The following is a 21,497-nucleotide window of genomic DNA, read 5'->3' as shown; positions in this document are numbered from 1 at the left end:
TTCCAATTGACTAACGATGAATAGTAATCACACTTTTTTGACATTTAACTCCAGAAAGTCAGGTTTGCTTGTCAAATATTAATCAGAGCAAGTCTGACTACTTGTTGCTGCAGATTCTGGTTCAACAATCCGTGCCGGCCTCGACTGGGAGATCCATGAGATGACTGCAGGTTTTTAAAAAACAGAAATAAATCATTCAAAATAACAAACGGGCTTTATTTAGAAGTTAGTAACGTCTCACCCCATGTTCTTGAATGGCCTTTTTTCTCGCTCATTTTATGTTATTTGAAAACGAAATCTCCAAAATCTTGTTATTTTTTTAACTAAGTGGCTATTATTAATTTAGAATTATGTAAAAGCCCATTTGATATTCTCACATGTATATATATATTATTAACTCCGTTATTAGCAGGACAACAAATTCAGCAAAAAAAGAAACGTCCCTTTTTCAGGACCCTGTCTTTCAAAGATAATTAGTAAAAATCCAAATAACTTCACAGATCTTCATTGTAAAGGATTTAAACACTGTTTCCCATGCTTGTTCAATAAACCATAAACAATGAATGAACATGCACCTGTGGAATGGTCGTTAAGACACTAACAGCTTACAGACGGTATGCAGTTAAGGTCACAGTTATGAAAACTTAGGACACCAAAGAGGCCTTTCTACTGACTCTGAAGAACACCAAAAGAAAGATGACCAGGGTCCCTGCTCATCTGAGTGAACATGCCTTAGGTATGCTGCAAGGAGGAATGAGGACTGCAGATGTGGCCAGGGCAATAAATTGCAATGTCCGTACTGTGAGACGCCTAAGAGAGCACTACAGGGAGACTGGACGGACAGCTGATCATCCTCGCAGTGGCAGACCACATGGATTGGTACATCCGAACATAACATCTGCGGTACAGGTACAGGACGGCAACAACATCTGCCCAAGTTACACCAGGAACACACAATCCCTCCATCAGTGCTCAGACTGTCCACAATAGGCTGAGAGAGGCTGGACTGAGGGCTTGTAGGCCTGTTGTAAGGCAGGTCCTCACCAGACATCACCGGCAACGATGTCGCCTATGGGCACAAACCCATCGTCGCTGGACCAGACAAGACTGGCAAAAAGTGCTCTTCACTGACAAGTTGCGGTTCTGTCTCACCAGGGGTGATGGTTGGATTTGCATTTATCGTCAAAGAAATTAGCGTTATATTGAGGCCTGTACTCTGGAGTGGGATCGTTTTGGAGGTGTCATGGTCTGGGGCGGTGTGTCACAGCATCACAGCTTGTTGTCATTGCAGGCAATCTCAACGCTGTGCGTTACACGGAAGACATCCTCCTCCCTCATGTGGTACCCTTCGTGCAGTCTTATCCTGACATGACCCTGCAGCATGACAATGCCACAAGCCATACTGCTCAGTCTGTGTGTGTTTTCCTGACAGGAATGTCAGTGTTCTGCCATGGCCAGCGAAGAGCCTGGATCTCAATCCCATTGAGCACGTCTGGGACCTGTTGGATCAGAGAGTGAGGGCTAGGGCCATTCCCCCCCAGAAATGTCAGGGAACTTGCAGGTGGAAGAGTAGGATAACATCTCACAGCAAGAACTGGCAAGTCTGGTGCAGTCCATGGGGAAGAGATGCACTGCAGTACTTAATATAGCTGGTGGCCACACCAGATACTGACTGTTACTTTTGATTTTGACCCCCCCCCTTTGTACAGGGACACATTCATCCATTTCTGTTAGTCACATTTCTGTGGAACTTGTTCAGTTTATGTCTCAGTTGGTGAATCTTATTATGTTCACATAAATATTTACACATGTTTAGGGGGATACCTAGTCAGTTGTATTAGCGGGATAAGGTTTGGTACGGGCCTCATTTTCCCTTCATCACATAGTACATAGTCGGGTGGTTGTGGATGGGTTATTAGCAATTGCGGGCAGGTGTGGATGAGCAAACGGCTGACCCGCGCACCACTAACACACACACAGACACACATTATTGCAAGCATGCCCCCGCCTTCAGATGCCCACCATTTCCACTCTACCAGCTGGTTACAACTACTCTACTAGCTGGGTGGTCTTCCCTCACCCACTCTCTTTTTCTTCTCTCACTGCTAGTTTGTATTTTCCCACAGTACTCCACTCCGCTTCACCCAGCCCAAAGATTAGCACATTAAAAATGCTTTCCCCCACTAATACAGTCCGATGTTCATCTCCCCAGTCAGTTCTCCCTCTATTTGCTCCCCATCTGTCAAGACTTAGCCTCTGCTGAGTCCCCAACAACCGGATGTTCTGTTTTTTGGGGGAAATGTAATGGGAGCCTGTGACACGACTTCTACTTTTGGACGTTAACAAGGTGACAATCCATCTTAACAACCAATTTACTAGATTGGTTGAACAGTGCAGAAGTGAACCTCCTCCAACATTTGTCTTCTTGTCAAGACCAGTATGTTGGGGATCTAGTTTCAGTCGCTTCTTTTACGCCTGCTATGTTAGGGTAGTGTAGACATGACATTAGTATGTTCCTTATAAGTCACCTGACAAGGTGGCACTAGCTGTTGTAACTACAGTATCTGGGTAGGATGATGTTTAGTTTTGAACCTCACACTCATAAGTACTGAAGCTTGGCTGCTTGACTGCTTAATTCCGCTCCGATATTGGATGCCCCACTCATGTATTTTCATGTCACTCAGGGCTAAAAACTCGGAGTCACTCCCTAAGCTTACTGTGTATGTGATGATCTACTGTAATGTGTGTACTGTGTATAAACAGGATTGGATGGAGAAAGCTGTAAAAATACTAAAGTAACAACACCCTTTTCAGTGGTGTTGCATACCTCTAGAGTCTGGAGCACCCAAAAACAAAGCTTTCATGTGCAAATGGAAGGCTGGGAAATAAATATGCAACTCCGTCTCTGCTCATGCACAATAAAGGTGTCGCTTGCATAAAGAATTTATTTCCGGAGCCGACAAAAAAGCTTTTAAGAGAGGGAGGAACAGTAATTTTCAATCATTCAGCACTCTCCATTGTCTCTGAAATGATGAAATAGAGGCTCTAATTCTGCTGAATAATGTAGCTTTGCGGTATTCATGAACAGATTTTGAGGGAAAGAGTTTTAGAAGTCTGAATCCCCAGCAGCTCTATCTCCATCTAGCTCATACTTAAATTCAAGGACACTGACATTTTTTTATACATTTTTCACGTCAGTTTGACCAGTCAATACCATTTTAGAAACAATTGCAAGAAACAGACGATAATTCCATTTATTTGCATAATTGTGGTTCTGCATTTTCTGTTCCCAGGTTGTCTGTCACTCTATCCTGTCCCCTGGACCTGACCCTGTTTCCCATGGATACGCAGCGCTGTAAGATGCAACTGGAGAGCTGTGAGTAACTGATAATGACTCAGTTTTACATTACCATATATGGTATCCGTTAGAGAAAAAGCTCGCTATAGTTATTCCTGAATTCATGTGAAAGGAATCTTTCAGTTAGAGACAAGGGTATTTTACAAATGTTCCATCCTGAGAATAAATCACTTTCCCCCCGGTTAACCCGGTATTTCCCGCCAAAACCGTAAGTGTCATGAAAAAGCATTATAAAGCATATAAATAGGCCTATGTCTGGATTTGATTAGAGCTTTGATCGAAAATTCAAGCCTGATGCTAGCGGAGTCTTATGAGAAATACATTAAATATATTTAATGAGCCCAAGCCCAAAAAAGCCCAAATGATTGTGCCGTTATCCATTAAATACTGTATATGTTGTAGGCTACTGTACATAGTCTATCGGTAAATAGCCCACCCAATTTTACCTACCTCATCCCCATACTGTTTATATTTATTTACTTTTCTGCTCTTTTGCATACCAGTATCTCTACCTTTACATGACCATCTGATCAAATCAAATCAAATGTAATTTGTCACATACACATGGTTAGCAGATGTTAATGCGAGTGTAGCGAAATGCTTGTGCTTCTAGTTCCGACAATGCAGTCATAACCAACGCGTAATCTAGTTAACAATTCCAAAACTACTAATCTAAAGGGTTAACATAAAGATATATGAATGAGTCATAGGCAAGATGCAGTAGATGGTATCGAGTACAGTATATACATATGAGATGAGTATGTAAACAAAGTGGCATAGTTTAAAGTGGCTAGTGATACATGTATTACATAAAGATGTAGTAGATGATATAGAGTACAGTATATACGTATACATATGAGATGAATAATGTAGGGTATGTAAACATTATATTAAGTAGCATTGTTTAAAGTGGCTAGTGATATATTTTACATCAATTCCCATCAATTCCCATTATTAAAGTGGCTGGAGTTGAGTCAGTGTGTTAGCAGCAGCCACTCAATGTTAGTGGTGGCTGTTTAACAGTCTGATGGCCTTGAGATAGAAGCTGTTTTTCAGTCTCTCGGTCCCAGCTTTGATGCACCTGTACTGACCTCGCCTTCTGGATGATAGCGGGGTGAACAGGCAGTGGCTCGGGTGGTTGTTGTCCTTGATGATCTTTATGGCCTTCCTGTGACATCGGGTGGTGTAGGTGTCCTGGGGGGCAGGTAGTTTGCCCCCGGTGATGCGTCGTGCAGACCTCACTACCCTCTGGAGAGCCTTACGGTTGTGGGCGGAGCAGTTGCCGTACCAGGCGGTGATACAGCCCGACAGGATGCTCTCGATTGTGCATCTGTAGAAGTTTGAGTGATTTTGGTGACAAGCCGAATTTCTTCAGCCTCCTGAGGTTGATGAGGCGCTGCTGCGCCTTCTTCACGATGCTGTCTGTGTGGGTGGACCAATTCAGTTTGTCTGTGATGTGTACGCCGAGGAACTTAAAACGTACTACCCTCTCCACTACTGTTCCATCGATGTGGATAGGGGGGTGCTCCCTCTGCTGTTTCCTGAAGTCCACAATCATCTCCTTAGTTTTGAAGACATTGAGTGTGAGGTTATTTTCCTGACACCACACTCCGAGGGCCCTCACCTCCTCCCTGTAGGCCGTCTCGTCTCGGTGATATGGTCCTTGACTAGTCTCTCAAAGCACTTCATGATGACGGAAGTGAGTGCTACGGGGCGGTAGTCGTTTAGCTCAGTTACCTTAGCTTTCTTGGGAACAGGAACAATGGTGGCCCTCTTGAAGCATGTGGGAACAGCAGACTGGGATAGGGATTGATTGAATATGTCCGTGAACACACCAGCCAGCTGGTCTGCGCATGCTCTGAGGGCGCGGCTGGGGATGCCGTCTGGGCCTGCAGCCTTGCGAGGGTTAACACGTTTAAATGTTTTACTCACCTCGGCTGCAGTGAAGGAGAGTCCTTATGTTTTGGTTGCGGGCCGTGTCAGTGGCACTGTATTGTCCTCAAAGCGGGCAAAAAAGTTATTTAGTCTGCCTGGTAGCAAGACATCCTGGTCCGTGATTGGACTGGTTTTCTTTTTGTAATCCGTGATTGACTGTAGACCCTGCCACATACCTCTTGTGTCTGAGCCATTGAATTGCGATTCTACTTTGTCTCTATACTGACGCTTACCTTGTTTGATTGCCTTGCGGAGGGAATAGCTACACTGTTTGTATTCGGTCATGTTTCCGGTCAGCTTGCCCTGATTAAAAGCAATGGTTCGCGCTTTCAGTTTCACGCGAATGCTGCCATCAATCCACGGTTTCTGGTTTGGGAATGTTTTAATCATTGCTATGGGAACGACATCTTCAACGCACGTTCTAATGAACTTGCTCACCGAATCAGCGTATTCGTCAATGTTGTTGTTTGACGCAATACGAAACATATCCCAGTCCACGTGATGGAAGCAGTCTTGGAGTGTGGAATCAGATTGGTCGGACCAGCGTTGAACAGACCTTGTTTTAGCTTCTGTCTGTAGGCAGGGAGCAACAAAATGGAGTCGTGGTCAGCTTTTCCGAAAGGAGGGCGGGGGAGGGCCTTATATGCATCGCGGAAGTTAGAATAGCAATGATCCAAGGTTTTACCAGCCCTGGTTGCCAGCCCTAAAATGCTGATACATTTTAGGGAGTCTTGTTTTCAGATTAGCCTTGTTAAAATCCCCAGCTACAATGAATGCAGCCTCAGGATATGTGGATTCCAGTTTGCAAAGAGTCAAATAAAGTTTGTTCAGAGCCATCGATGTGGCTACTTGGAGGGGAATATATACGGCTGTGATTATAATCGAAGAGAATTCCCTTGGTAGATAATGCGGTCGACATTTGATTGTGGGGAATTCTAAATCAGGTGAACAGAAGGACTTGAGTTCCTGTATGTTGTTGTGACCACACCACGTCTCGTTAACCATAAAGCATACGCCCCCGCCCCTCTTCTTACCAGAAAGATGTTTGTTACTGTCGGCGCAATGCGTGGAGAAACCAGCTGGCTGCACCGACTCTGATAGCGTCTCTCGAGTGAGCCATTTTTTCGTGAAGCAAAGAACGTTACAGTCCCTGATGTCCCTCTGGAATGCTACCCTTGCTCGGATTTCATCAACCTTGTTGTCAAGAGACTGGACATTGGCGAGAAATATGCTAGGGAGTGGTGCGCGATGTGCCCGTCTCCAGAGTCTGACCTGAAGACCGCTTCGTTTCCCTCTTTTACGAAGTCGTTTTTTTGGGTCGCCGGCTGGGATCCATTCCGTTGTCGTGGGTGAAAGGCAGAACACAGGATCCGCTTCGCGAAAGTCATATTCTTGGTCGTACTGATGGTGAGTTGATGCTGGTCTTATATTCAGTAGGTCTTCTCGACTGTATGTAATGAAACCTAAGATGACCTTTGGTACCAATGTAAGAAATAACACGTAAAAAAAATAAAAAACTGCACTGTTTCCTAGGAACGCGAAGCGAGGCGGCCATCTCTGTCGGCGCCGGAAGTATATAATTTATCACTCCAGTGTTAATCTGCAAAATTGTAATTATTCGCCTACCTCCTCATGCCTTTTGCACACAATGTATATAGACTCTCCTTTTTTCCCACTGTGTTATTGACTTGTTAATTGTTTACTGCATGTGTAACTCTGTGTTGTCTGTTCACACTGCTATGCTTTATCTTGGCCAGGTCACAGTTGTAAATGAGAACTTGTTCTCAACTAGCCTATCTGGTTAAATAAAGGTGAAATTAAAAATTAAAAATTACGCACAACAGAAAAAACATAAAAGCCCATAGATGTAGCTAGTATATGCTCTTTTGTGTAAATAAATGAAACTACTGTAGCTCCAGTAGGCTAATCCTTTTCAGTGTGAACTGTATTACTGTACTAGATTGTATTATATGGACTGGAATTATGCACTGTTCAAACCATGATAAAGCACGGAGAGAAAGAACATGGGATTCTGGTACAGCACATGCGGCCTACAAAGTTACAAGTATAGGCTAGCAAATTTTAATTTCATTTTGTAATATAATAGGGCCTATTTGTATAATTAGTAGGCTGACGCATGTATAACTTTCATAATATTTCCCTTAATGTTATTAGTCTAGTAGGCTCTTTCACTCTTATTATTGCTTCATTCCATCCTTGCTTTCAACAGTTAAATGAAATCAGGTCCGTTGTCCTTATCTCCATCATTCAAACGACATCCTTGAATATTATAGGACTATAATTAGATGGAGAAGGCTTTAACTTCTCTTCACGATTCAATAGTTATGGGCCTGAATAAATAACTGCTATAGCCTAAAGCCATCGCATGTTCGCTCTTCTTTCAAAGTACCTGTGATTTCCTATTGGCTGCTGTTTTTAACATTCATCAAACAATCGTCTTTTGGTATAAGAAATGCTAAAAATGTCCTGCACACTATTCTAGTCTAGCTTTTCCTGCATGTGACTCCAAGAGCTAAGGAGCGTTTTTTAAGGAGAGGCCAGCGGAGCACAGGTAAATGCATATTGCTCAAGAGACAGAGGCATGCTATCAGTTAGAAGCCTATTATGCATAACTCATCATTAATTAGATCATTATAAGGCTAATACTGAATTGAATGGATTACCTGAAAGAGGTAGGCTAGGACATCGATATATAGGGCTATATATCAGTAGAACGTGATGCTCTATTTTGGATGCAATTTGAATGGAATTGATGGAGAGAGAAAAAGACTGCGAGAGAGTGCTCGTGCGTGCACTGATTTTAAAGCTACGATATTCGAGTGATAGGCTGTTTTTAAAACTCAGCAGCATCCATTTTTTAAAATTATAATCTTTACAACAACAAAAAAGATGTGACCCCCGAAAGCCAGACGGAGATGGGTAAATTAAATAAACATTCTGTCTTTATATTATAGACCAGGGATCATCTAGATTCACCCTCCAGCCAATTTTTCTTGAGCAGATGGTCGGGGGCCGGAACATAATAAAACAAATATTTTTAGACTGTAAATTGACTGCAAGAATTCTAAACAGATATTATATTTGACTAAATCATAATCATTTCAAACCTTGATTACATTTGGGGACATCGCCCTGTGTAGGGTGCTGTCTTTTGGACGGGACGTTAAAAGAAGTGTCCTGACTCTCTGTGGTCATTCAAAATCCCTTGGCACTTATTGTAAGACTAGGGGTGTAATTGCTAAATTTCCAACCTGGCCACATTCCATCATTGCCACCTAATCATCCCCCTCATTCCTAATTGGCATACACTGCCGGTCAAAGGTTTTAGAACACCTACTCATTCAAGGGTTTTGAATGAGTAGGTGTTCTAGAATAATAGTGAAGTCATCAAAACTATGGAATCATGCAGTAACCAGAAAAAGTGTTAAACAAATCAAAATATATTTTATAATTGAGATTCTTCAAATAGCCACCCTTTGCCTTGATGATAGCTTTACACACTTTTGGTATTCTCTCAACCAGCATCACCTGGAATGCTTTTCCAGCAGTCTTGATTTTGCACATATGCTGAGAACTTGTTGGCTGCTTTCCTTCACTATGCAGTCCGACTCATCCCAAACCATCTCAATTTGGTTGATGTCGGGGGATTGTGGATGCCAGCTCATCTGATGCAGCACTCCATCATTCTACTTCTTGGTCAAATAGCCCTTACACAGTGGACATGTGTTGGGTTATTGTCCTTTTGAAAAACATATCATAGTCCTACTAAGCCAAACCAGATGGGATGGCGTATCGCTGCAGATTGCTGTGGTAGCCATGTTGGTTAAGTCTGTCTTGAATTCTAAATAAATCACAGACAGTGTCACCAGCAAAGCACCCCCACACCACAACACCATCTCTTCCATGCTTTACATTGGGAAATACACATGCAGAGATCATCCGTTCACCCACAACACGTCCCACAAAGCCACGGCGATTGGAACCAAAAATTTCACATTTGTGCTCTAGACCAAAGGACAAATTTCCACCGGTCTAATGTCCATTGCGCGTGTTTCTTGGACCAAGCAAGTTTCTTTTTCTTATTGGTGTCCTTTAGTAGTGGTTTCTTTGCAGCAATTTGACCATGAAGGCCTGATTCACACGTTCTCCTCTGAACAGTTTATGTTGATGTGTATGTTACTTGAAATCTTTGAAGCATTTATTTGGGCTGCAATTTCTGAGGCTGGTAACTCTAATGAAATTATCCTCTGCAGCAGAGGTAACTCTGGGTCTTCCATTCTTGTGGCGGTCCTCATGAGAGCCAGTTTCATCATAGCGCTTGATGGTTTTTGTGACTGCACTTGAAGAAAGTTCTTGAAATGTTTCATTATTGATTGATCTTCATGTCTTAAAGTAATAATGAACTGTCATGTGTCTTTTCTTATTTGAGCTGTTTTTGCCATAATATGGATTTGGTAATGTACTAAATAGGGCTATCTACCCCCCCCTCCCCCACACACACACCTTGCCGCAACACCTTGGCTCAAACTCATTTAAGAAGACACACCTGTTAATTGTTATGTGTTCCAGGTGACTAAAGTGGTTCCTCCTTTAAAAGGTTTGTCATACTGCGGCACACCTTGCGGGCTGCTGCAGAATTCTATGGCACATTATTTAATTGTCAGCCATTTTGACCATTAATGCAAGTTAGTGCTAGTTTTACCACCAGAGGGCATCTTTGAGAAGCATTTGATAGTCTTCAATAATGGCATTACTAGAGAATTGAAAACCTTTTTTAAAAACTTTTATTTAAGTAGGCAAGTCAGTTAAAACCTCTTAGCGCCACACGACACCCAGGCGTCCCATCTAGCCATCAGGAAATGTAAATGTGCCACGCCAAATGCTAATAGCACTCGTTAAAACTCAAACTTTCATTAAAACACACATGCAAGGTACTCAATTAAAGCTACACTCGTTGTGAATCTAGCCAAAATACTTTTCGGCGAAAGCATGAGAAGCTATTATCTGATAGCATGCAACACCCCGAAATACCCAAAGGGGACGTAAACAAAAGAATTAGCATAGCCGGCGCTACACAAAACGCAGAAATAAAATATAAAACATTCATTACCTTTGACGAGCTTCTTTGTTGGCACTCCTATATGTCCCATAAACATCACTATTGGTTTTTTTTTTTTATTAAATCAGTCCATGTATACCCAAAATGTCCATTTATGAAGATTGTGTGATCCAGGAAAAAACACTGTTTCAAAACGCAACGTAATTTTTTTAAATAAAAAAAAGTTGTCTATAAACTTTGACAAAACACTTCAAACTACTTTTGTAATCCTACTTTAGGTATTAGTAAATGTTAATAATCTATCAAATTGATCACGGGGCGATGTGTATTCAATAGCTCCAAGTCTTCAAATGATGGTCGAAAATGTCTCCTCCAAAACATCCTGTCGTGGACCGGATGACATGGGGTGCCTCTTCTTCATTTCACCAAGGAACAAACTCAAGGCAATTGCCTAGACTGGCGACATCGTGTGGAAGCTGTAGGATTTGTAAACTGGGAGCCATCTATTTTGCCTTGCCATAGACAATACAGGGAGCTGGCGCATAGATTATTTTTTTTTCCTTTTTGGTGATCAGTTTTCCTTGGGTTTTTCCACGAAACACACGTTCTGTTATAGTCACAGCCGTGATTTAACCAGTTTTATAAACTTCAGAGTGTTTTCTATGCACACATACTAATCATATGCATATACTATATTCCTGGCATGAGTAGCAGGACGTTGAAATGTTGCGCGATTTTTAACAGAATTTTCAAAAAAGTAGGCCTAAGCTTAAAAGGGAATTAAGAACAAATTCTTATTTTCAATGTCGGCCTCCGAACAGTGGGTTAACTGCCTGTTTAGGGGGAGAACGACAGATGTTTACCTTGTCAGCTCGGAGATTTGAACTTGCAACCTTTTGGTTACTAGTCCAACTCTCTAGCATCTAGGCTACCCTGCCGCTATGAACATAGTATATGGTATTGATTTTAATAAATCTAGCTTAATGAATTTGATTAATGTTATGGTGTTTCTATTCCAAGAAAAACAAAAAACAAAACCCTCAGGGTTTCCGTCAAATGGAATGGAAAATGTGGCGCTGTACAACGTAACGGTCGGGAGTAGGCTACAGTACTAACAGCATAAGAGGATTCTAAATTCATATCCAAGGGGCATAACATTTCCACGCCCTAATTGTAGTCTAACCAATACCCAAACGGAGATTCAGTGAAAATAAAAATCGAATTGATTTATCAAGACCAGAGCACTTTGCTTCAAATCCTATTGCTTCTAACTTCAATATGCTTTTTAAATAAATATGGGTGGAACAGAAAATATGGCGCTGTTCAATGTGACGGTCGGGAGTAGGCTACAGTACTGGGCTATTCAGCTAAAGAATCCCCGTGTTGTGTGGGCACGCGCGAGACCGGGGTTCTTCCCCTGATTGTGAGGAAAGAGTAGGCTGTCCTTGTAAATAAGAATTTGTTCTTCACTGACTTGCCTAGTTAAATAAAGGTTACACTAAGAGCATAACATTTCAACACTATAATTGTAGTCTAACCAATAGCCAAACGGAGATTCAGTAAAAATAAAAATCTCTTTGATTTATCAAGACCAGTCCCCATGCTTGTCTCAGCGCAGCACAAAGCGGTGCTAAAATAGTTGTAGGCTATTGCTTTAAATCCTATTCCTTCTAATTCCAACGTGCTCTTTAAACAAATAAGACCTACACCACTTTTAATATTATAAGATAATATACAATGATACTTGAGGTTATTTCGTTGTTTTTTTTTATGAAAGTGAGCGATTGTAATATGAATAAAGGGTCAAATAATATTTGTAAGGGCCAAAACATTATTTCTGTTTTTATTTAACCCTAACCCAATGGGACTCCCAATCACGGTCGGATGTGATACATAATAATAATAATTATATTTTTGTTTTTTGTTTTATGTTTTGTTTTGTCTTTTCTGTTGGATTAAACTGAAATTTCAACCAATCATGGCCAGTTGTGATACAGCCAACCTAACTAAGAAATACATTCTCTCTCTACCTTTCTTCTATGCAAGTCTATTGTCCAGCTACCTGCTAATATCCATAATGGCGCTGTACAACATGACCGTGTGTGTTTTGAAAAGTATTTTCCAGTAAGCAACCATTTGTTTACCTTCATTAGACAACTTTGTTCCAATATTTGTGTAATTCATTGGTATTTATTACCTTAATAATTCGTTATGGATCCATAACTGAATAAACATCGGCATTTCGAAAGAGTATTTTAAAAAATAAAATATTAACGAAAGCATAAAGATTCTGATGAAGAAATACATTACTGTACAGTATATGCTTTTACATTTGGATAATAAAGCATTTAAAGCATTTTTAAGATATAAGCCACCTGCATTTGTTTATTAGCCTATAGCAGAACAGCATAACGGTCCGGACGGCTCTTGCTGTTCCTGGTGAGCAGTTGGTCAAGTTCTGTTGTTAGAAGAGGACTGGAAATTTCAGGGTGAACCGACGACCTGATGAACCCGCCAGGTATGTTGACTCTGCCTGTCGGAGTTGGAGTTCCAGAGCTCACAGTTGTGCCTGGCATGGATTGTGACTCCATCTCATTCCTCGCCCTCTTCAACGCGTCATTCTCTGCCTGGCTCTGGACCAATGGATCAGCTGTCACCCGTATCTCTGCCCTCAGATAATGTTTCTCTTTCTGCTGGTCTGCCTTCAATGACTTGATCTCGGTCTTCAAAGTTTGAATCTGATCCATGTGCAGCTTCATCAGATGAACAGAATGGTACCGCCCTGAGCCCCCATCTATTATAGTGGCCTATGATAGAAACGGTAGATCAATTAAGAATGAAATGTCACTCCAACACACAAATGCTGCATAAACATTTTAAGAGTCTAGGAAAAACAAACCTTTTTCTTGGCAATCATGCAGGTTTTTTTTCGGTGTGGCCCGTTGTCCAGCCCTTTGTCCACTTATCTCCACGGTTGGTTGTCGGCATGGCTGTATGCTCTGAAAAAATACACTTTCACACCTACAGTAGCCGGGCTATAAAGAGTCTATTAAGAGTCCTGCTAATCAGTCTACAAGTGTTTGAAATACCTGTTTTCAAAATGCCACCAGCTGTCCATCACTACTGTAAATAAAAACATAGCATCTTGTTTAATTTCTTTGTAACCACAATGTCACAAATAATTTGTATCTACGTTTCCAATCACTTTTAGAGTTTGGATTTAAGTATAATGTGACGCGTTTAGTGAGAGGTCTAATGAGCTAAAAAAAATATATATATTATTTGCTCTCCGAATTCATATCTAAAGGGCATTTTTCACACATTTTTCACACCATTATTAGTTACATTGTTTTAGTTTGAAAATGAAGACTGGCACTAAGAACAGCGGGTACATTTCCCAAGTCAGTGCCATTATTAGTGCAATGCCCCCTTAAAGTGTTGCTCTGTGCTACCCAGTGGGGCAGGGTGGGGTTCCACCACCGCCTGCTCTGCGATGCAGTGTCTTAGACTGCTGCGCCACTAAAGGCGCAGTACAACGTGACTGGCCGGGAGTAGGCTACAATACTACAGAGACACCGTAGTGCCTTGGGACCCAATAGCATAATCAGTGCTCTAACTCCCCCTTGCGCTGGTCTGGAGCAATGAAGCAGTGACGCAGGGTAACATACTAAACCACAAATTACCTCTCAGTCCCGCAGCATAATCACAAAACTTTTAGTGGAGCAACCACTGTACCTCCAAAAAAGCTGGTTGAGGGAATGCCAAGAGTGTGCAAAGCTGTCATCTAGGCAAAGGGTGGCTATTTGAAGAATCTCATTTATAAAATATATTTTGATTTAGAATTTTTGGTTACTACATGATTCCATATGTGTTATTTCATAGTTTTGATGTCTTCACTATTATTCTACATTGTAGAAAAGAGTAAAAATACAGAAAAAATGTTGAATGCGTAGCTGTTCTTAAATCTTTGACCGGTAGTGTATATTACTCCTCACCTCTCCACCTGATGGCTGATGTGTGGTGAGCGTTCTGGCACAAAATTGGTGGTGGATGAGGTGAGTTTCCCTCACCTATGTAAAGCGCTTTGAGTACCTCAGTTGATAGAAAAGCTCTATATAAATCTAATATTTAATTATTATTATTTCTATACGGTCACATATTTCTGTACTATGCGTGGGAAAACTTGGGAACAGAGTTTCCTAAACTAAAATCACTTGGAGCTGAAATCCTGGTGTTTTTATAGTATTTTATGTACAACAATGAAAATGGCCAAATAAAACCACACGCGGGCCAAATTCAGCCTGTGGGGCCACCAGTTGGTTAACCCTGTTATAGACTATGCTGCAGCAAATGTAGGCTTACCTGTCACAAGAAAAAAAGTTACCATGGTGATAGATCTACATGCATTGTGAACTGCGCTCCAATCTCAGATGGGCTGTCTGTCCCCCCCTGATGATTCATCATGCAGATGCCGTAGATAAGCCAGATTTAGACATTGCATATAATTTAACAGTTCCATTTCACGCCCATGCTCTCCATTTAAATAATTGATTATCATGCCCTGTTATCTCGCTGTTATTTATCCCAGGGAAAGGGAGTGGTTTTGGGTCTCGTTAACCGGGTTCCCGCCATTCACCCCGATTTAGAGACCAATTTGTTTAATTTATATCCAGTTTGTCACTGTTTTAGTATGCATTGTTGTTACTGTCTGTACTGTCTTATGTCTTGTGATGTCTTTCCTGTTGTCTCTTCCCTGTCTTGTTTTAATTATTTAGAGCTGCACTTGCCCTTCACCACTTCTCAGGCAGTAATCGTAAATAATAATTTTTTTCTTAACTGACTAGCCTGGTTTAAAAAAACAACACTAGTAAAATCTATAGGACATGTAAATCTGCCTATATTTCATGTTTGTACGTAATTGAAAATGACTACTGGAAAAAGCATCTTCTTAGCAGAGTGTGATTACTATTATTTGAAATATGTACTTCAAACAACATTGACATATAGTGTAATCATGCCTGGATGGAGATTTATATATAGTATTAACTGTTGTTGATGATGACGATGTGTGTGGGTGTGTTTGCATGTGCGTGCGTGCGTTTTCCTGTGTACGCGTGCCTATGGATGCTTCTCTGTGTGTGAATTTGTCTGTCTCTGTCTACAGTTGGCTATACAACAGATGACCTGCAGTTTATGTGGCAGTCAGGGGACCCTGTCCAGATGGAGGAGATCGCCCTGCCCCAGTTTGATATCAAACAGGAGGATATAGAGTATGGCAACTGCACCAAATTCTACGCAGGGGCAGGTATGCTCCTCATATGCATGCATATGTGAAACTGTGCTAACTACAGGTATAAGTCATGATTACTTGTCATATGCATATATGTATAAGTGCCTTTATTTTTAAGGAATATGCGAATGAAACCATATTGGTCTAATTGATTTTACTTATGCCAGATTCCCCCTTGCATTTGGTTGCACAGTGAGAAAGCCTTTGAACCAATGAACTTCAAGTCTCCTGATTAAGCTTTGCCATAAATTGGAGTGTCAGAGACCTACATGTGCTTGGCTTCAGAATGTAAAGGCTCTGGATTTTCCCTTTTCATCTATTCATTAATTATTCCCTGTGAGTTCAAATGTTTTACGTGGCTCAATACTAACGCTAATAATAATAATTTATTCAACTTTTATAGCGCTATTCAATAAATAAATCTCAAACTGTTAAAGAAACACAAAAGACAAGCAATATAGAAAAACAACGATATCATTCATGAGATAGAAGGTAATTGTGAGGGTCGGGAAAGTGCATGCTTGAGTGGTCAACGGCGGGAGGTGTTCAAAGGAGGAGAGCAACCAAAGATAGTCTCTGTAGCAAGGGGCGGGCAGGCAGCATGGTGTCATTTAGGTGTCTCTCCACCCTGTGTGGCTTCTCCATAGTAGGACTCAGATGAAGTTTGAGCTCAGCCACTGCAATTCATGGAATCCGTAGCTTTTGAAGAGGGCATGAAAAACCTATTCCCCCTAAGGAGACTGAAAAGACTTGGCATGGGTCCTCAGATCCTCAGAAGGTTGCATCACTGCCTGGTGTGGCAACTGTTCGGCCTCTGACCGCAAGGCACTACAGAGGGTAGTGCGAACGGCCCAGTACATCACAGGGCCAAGCTACCTGCCATCCAGGACCTCTATACCAGGAGGTGGCAGAGGAACGCCCAAAAAATTGTCAAAGACTCCAGCCACCCTAGTCATAGACTGTTCTCTCTGCTACCGCACGGCAAGTCTAGGTCCAAGGGGCTTCTAAACAGCTTCTACCCCCAAACCATAAGACTGCTGAACATCTAATCAAATAGCTACCCAGACTATTTGCATTGCCACCCCCTTCTCGCCCTCTTTTACACCACTGCTACTCTCTGTTGTTATCATCTATGCATTGTCAGTTTAATAACTCTACCTACATGTACATATTACCTCCACTAACCAGTGGCCCCACACATTGACTCTGTACCCACCTGTATATAGTCTCGTTATTGTTATTTTACTGCTGCTCTTTAATTACTTGTTACTTCTATTTATTATTCTTATCCATATTTTTTTAACTGCATTGTTGGGCTTGTAAGTAAGCATTTCACTGTAAGGTCTACACCTGTTATATTCCGTGCATGTGACTAAAATTTGATTTGATTTACTCCTTCACTTTTACCAAACTAAAGCACCTACTTAGTTGAAGCCACGGCAGTCACGTGGCGCCAAAACACAAACCACATTTCAATAATAATTCAAGAGTAGCCTTGTAACTTAGTATTCCATACGATCCTCATCACTGCATCACTGTATGTAGCTAACTAGCTTTGGCCAAAGCTTTATTGGTGTTTTTTTTACACTTGTCCTGCACTTGCACATGGAAGAAATATATAGTTGCCCTCATGCTCAATACCTGGAGATATTAAAACCTTGATAGGTCACACTTCTCTAATGCACTTTGAAAACCCAGGCCTTTTTTTCACTTGTCAGTGTGAGAACCAAAATGCTAACACTAAAAACAAAGCAGCGATTGTCACTGCAGACTAGCATAGCGCCAATAGCGAAAGGCCTACACAGTTAGCACTCAGTTTGAACACAACCCCAGCACACTCACACAGGGGAGCAACGCAGCTGGCAGTGAGGCTGACCTTTTTAATGGGATTGTTGTGACGAACCAGTGAGACACAAAGATTACCGTTGTCTGTGACCGGTGGGAGCCTGTTCTATGGCAGCCCCCCCTTAACATGGCATGAAGATCACACAGTGAGACTGGAGGTGGGTGAACAACCTCAGTCTGTCCTCCCGAAACCCCCACAGGGTCTCAAAGCCTGGTTCAAGTAGGATTCCTTCTCTTTCAAATACTTTGTTTGATTGAGCCTGTTTGAGTGCCAGAAGGGCAGGGGTTTGCACTTCTGTGACTATTCCATTGGTTCCATTTCTCCAGGCAAGCTACATTCCAGGCAAGCTGTTTGGACCCCAGGAAGAATAGCTTCTGCCTTGGCAAATGCTAATGGAGATCCTAATAAAATACTAAAAACAAGCTCTATTGAAGGGAAAGGTAGAGCGAGTAGCCAGGAAACAGGGTGTGAAAATTAATAGTTATGAATATAGCCAGCCTAGTCTCAAACTAGATATATCGTAGTAAATGTACATATGTGTCACTTAAATTAGTATTTTTTTATTTTATCTTTATTTAACTAGGCAAGTCAGTTAAGAACAAATTCTTATTTTCAATGGCAGCCTAGGAACAGTGGGTTAACTGCCTGTTCAGGGGCAGAATGACAGATTTGTACCTTGTCAGCTCAGGGATATGAACTTGCAACCTTTCAGTTACTAGTACAACTCTCTAACCACTAGGCTACCCTGCCGCCCCAAGTATGATGTGTTAAGTTTGGTATGGTTACATAAGACAAATGGTTACTTAAGCAAAGGGTGGATGGGTGGGCGTATAACGCAAACGTCAAGGAACCCAAAAGTTGCGAGTTCAAATCTCCTCACGGATAACTTTAGCATTTTAGCTAATCAGCAACTTTAACTACTTAATACTTTTTAGTTACTAAGCAACTAGTTAGCATGTTAGCTAACCCTTCCCATAACCTTAATCCTTTAACCTCAATCATAAACTTAACCCTAACATTAACCCCTAACCCAGCTAGCGTTAGCCAGCTAGCTAATGTTAGCGACCTAGCTGACCTAGCTAGAATTCGTAACACACTCATACGTTTAGCAACATATCATATAAAATGGGTGATGGACATCCACAAATTATTGCATGACATACAAACCTAACATATCATACTAAATTAAGTCTTCGATTTACATACAGAATAATACTAAATGCCTTGAGACCAGGTTGATATATATAAACTGTGGGGCCTTATAGACAGGTGTGTGCCTTTCCAAATCATGTCCAATCAATGTAATTTACCACAGGTGGAATCCCAACAAGTTGTAGAAACATCTCAAGGATGATCACAGGATTTACCTGGGCTCAATTTCGAGTCTCATAGCAAAGGGTCTGAATACTAATGTAAAATATTGTGGGAGGTCTTTTGTTAGACTTCAGTACGGCTTTTGACATTATCGATCATAGTCTGTTGATGGAAAAACTTGTGTTATGGCTTTACACCCCCTGCTATATTGTGGTTAAAGTGTTACCTGTCTAACAGAACACAGAGGGTGTTCTTTAATGGAAGCCTCTCCAACATAAACCAGGTAGAATCAGGAATTCCCCAGGGCAGCTGTCTAGGCCCATTACTTTTTTCAATCTTTACTAATGACATGCCAGTGTCTCTATGTATGTGTATGACTCAACACTATACACTTCAGCTATTACAGTGACTGAAATGACTGCAATGCTTAACAAAGAGCTGCAGTTAGTTTCTGAATGGGTGGCAAGGAATACATTTGTCCTAAATACTTCAGAAACTAAAATCATTGTATTTGAGACAAATCATTCACTAAACCCTAAACCTCAACAAAATCTTGTGATAAATAATTAGGAAATTGATCAAGTTGAGGTGTTTGTCATGGTCAAAACATGTTAATACAACAGGAGCTGAGACGGGTATAAGTCTGTTCATAATAAAGCATTGTTTTGCCTTTTTAACAACGCTGTCAATAAGGCATGTCACACAGGCTCTAGTTTTGTTGCACCTGGACTACTGTTTAGTCGTGTGGTCCGGTACCACAAAGAGAAACCTCAGAAAATTACAATTGGCTCAACACAAGGCAGCATAGCTAGCCCTTAAATGAACACGCATGTCAAGGTGGAGGAGAGATTGACTTCATCACTACTTGTTTTTGTAAGAAATGTTGACATACTGAATGCACTGAGGTGTCTGTTTTTAAACTATTGGCACCTAGCTCAGACACCCATGCATACCCCACAAGACATGCCACCAAAGGTCTCTTCACAATCCCCAAGTTAAGAACAGACTATGGGAGGCGCACAGTACCACATAGAGCCATAACTATGTGGAACTCTATTCCAAATCAAGACATACACACAGGCACAGACACACATACACATAAGATACTCTACACACACGTACATATGGATGTTTTATTGTAAAACTGGAGTAGTGGCCTGAGGGAAACACTAAATGTATTGGGTAAAGTGTTATATACAATTTTAAATATTACATTTCATAACTGCCTTAATGTTGAAGGACCCCAGGAAGAGCAGCAGCTAATGGGAGATCCTTAATAAATACAACAACAAAAAATACCAATCGTCATACCCTTGAACTATGCTCAAGTAGCCGCCACACCTCTGGTGGAGTGAGCATGCACACCGCTAGGCAACCCTTGTCATTTGCTGTCATATGCCCTGGGCTGATGACCCTCAGAATCCAATGAGAAAGACGCTGCTTAGAAAGCCGCCTACCCCGAGCTGGATTAGCGAAACAGACAAAAATCTGGCCAAGAACGCGGATATCCTTGGTTCTATCCATATCCGTGCATAAAGTGCATGCCTGACCCAAGCGAGGTGAGAATGGGAACAGCTCGAAAACAAGGGACCTGTAAAGACATAAGCATTACCTTGGGAACAAAAACTGCATTATGCCATAACATCCCTTTTGGAGTAACCAGGTGCAAACTCCAAACAGGAAAGGTGTACGTGTGGAGAACCCCCAACATGCTTGGCCGACACCAAGGCCATGAGAAAGGCAGTCTTGTATGAAAGGACTTTCAGGTCCACAGACTCCAATGGTTCAAATAAAGGCTCACACAAAGCGTCCAGGACCAAAGCCAGGTTCCAGATCAGTGCCATAGGCTTAGACACTGGTCTGGGCCGACGCACGCCTTTCAGGAACCACACCACCAGTGTCTGAGGCCCCGGGGTAGCACCCTCAATCCATACATGACAAGCTGAGATGGCTACCAAATATACCTTAAATGTGGAAAAAGAAAGGCCCTGTTCAAAGAGCTCTTGCAAGAACAACAAAATGTACACCAAAGGAGAAATTCCTTTTCCCTGACACTAACCCTCAAACGTGCCACTTATATGTATACAACACCCTATACACTGACTGTACCGTCGTAATCATATTCAAAGGAAAACCCTTAGCCGTCAAATTCAACCTTTCAGGGGCCAAAACCCACAGATTCATATCTGCAGTGGTGGGTGCCAAACTCTCCCGTGCCCCCGACACAATAGATCCCAATAACACAGAACCCTCCACAGAACCCCGCCCAACAGGTGGATGATCTCCGGGATCCAGGGTTGTCTGGGCCAACAGGAAGTCACCAGAATCAACAACAGACCCTCTTAACGTACCTTCCGTTCTAATATCCGGCCCACACCGTGGTCGGGGACTTCGGCAACCAGTAACTTGCCCCCATTGACACAGTAAATGCTTGGGGACGAGAGCGCCGAGAACATGCCTCCTACCTCGGCCTCCAGCTAGGGTCACAAGGTCTGCTTCTTCCCCCTGCGCCATTGAAGAGTCTACTTTCACCCTGCTCTCCTTTGACCCAGCATGGCATATGTGCCAAGATGTCCACCGCTGCCCAGAAGCACCAAAACAGTCAAAAACTGATCTTGAAGCCCCCCCATCACCCATCATTTTGTTTCTCCTCGAAACGGCCTATAAGGACTCC

The 21,497-nt window shown here is 41.9% G+C and overlaps 1 pseudogene; it reads left to right on the top strand.

Moving 5' to 3' along the window:
* LOC112255706 overlaps positions 1 to 21,497 on the top strand; it is a 53,336-nt pseudogene that overhangs the window by 19,951 nt on the left and 11,888 nt on the right.

The sequence above is a fragment of the Oncorhynchus tshawytscha genome, linkage group LG08 (assembly GCF_018296145.1).
Source record: "Oncorhynchus tshawytscha isolate Ot180627B linkage group LG08, Otsh_v2.0, whole genome shotgun sequence".
NCBI classification, from domain to species: Eukaryota; Metazoa; Chordata; class Actinopteri; order Salmoniformes; family Salmonidae; genus Oncorhynchus; species Oncorhynchus tshawytscha.
The sequence above is the reverse complement of the archived record's forward strand: the minus strand, read 5'-3'. Positions and strand labels throughout refer to the sequence as shown.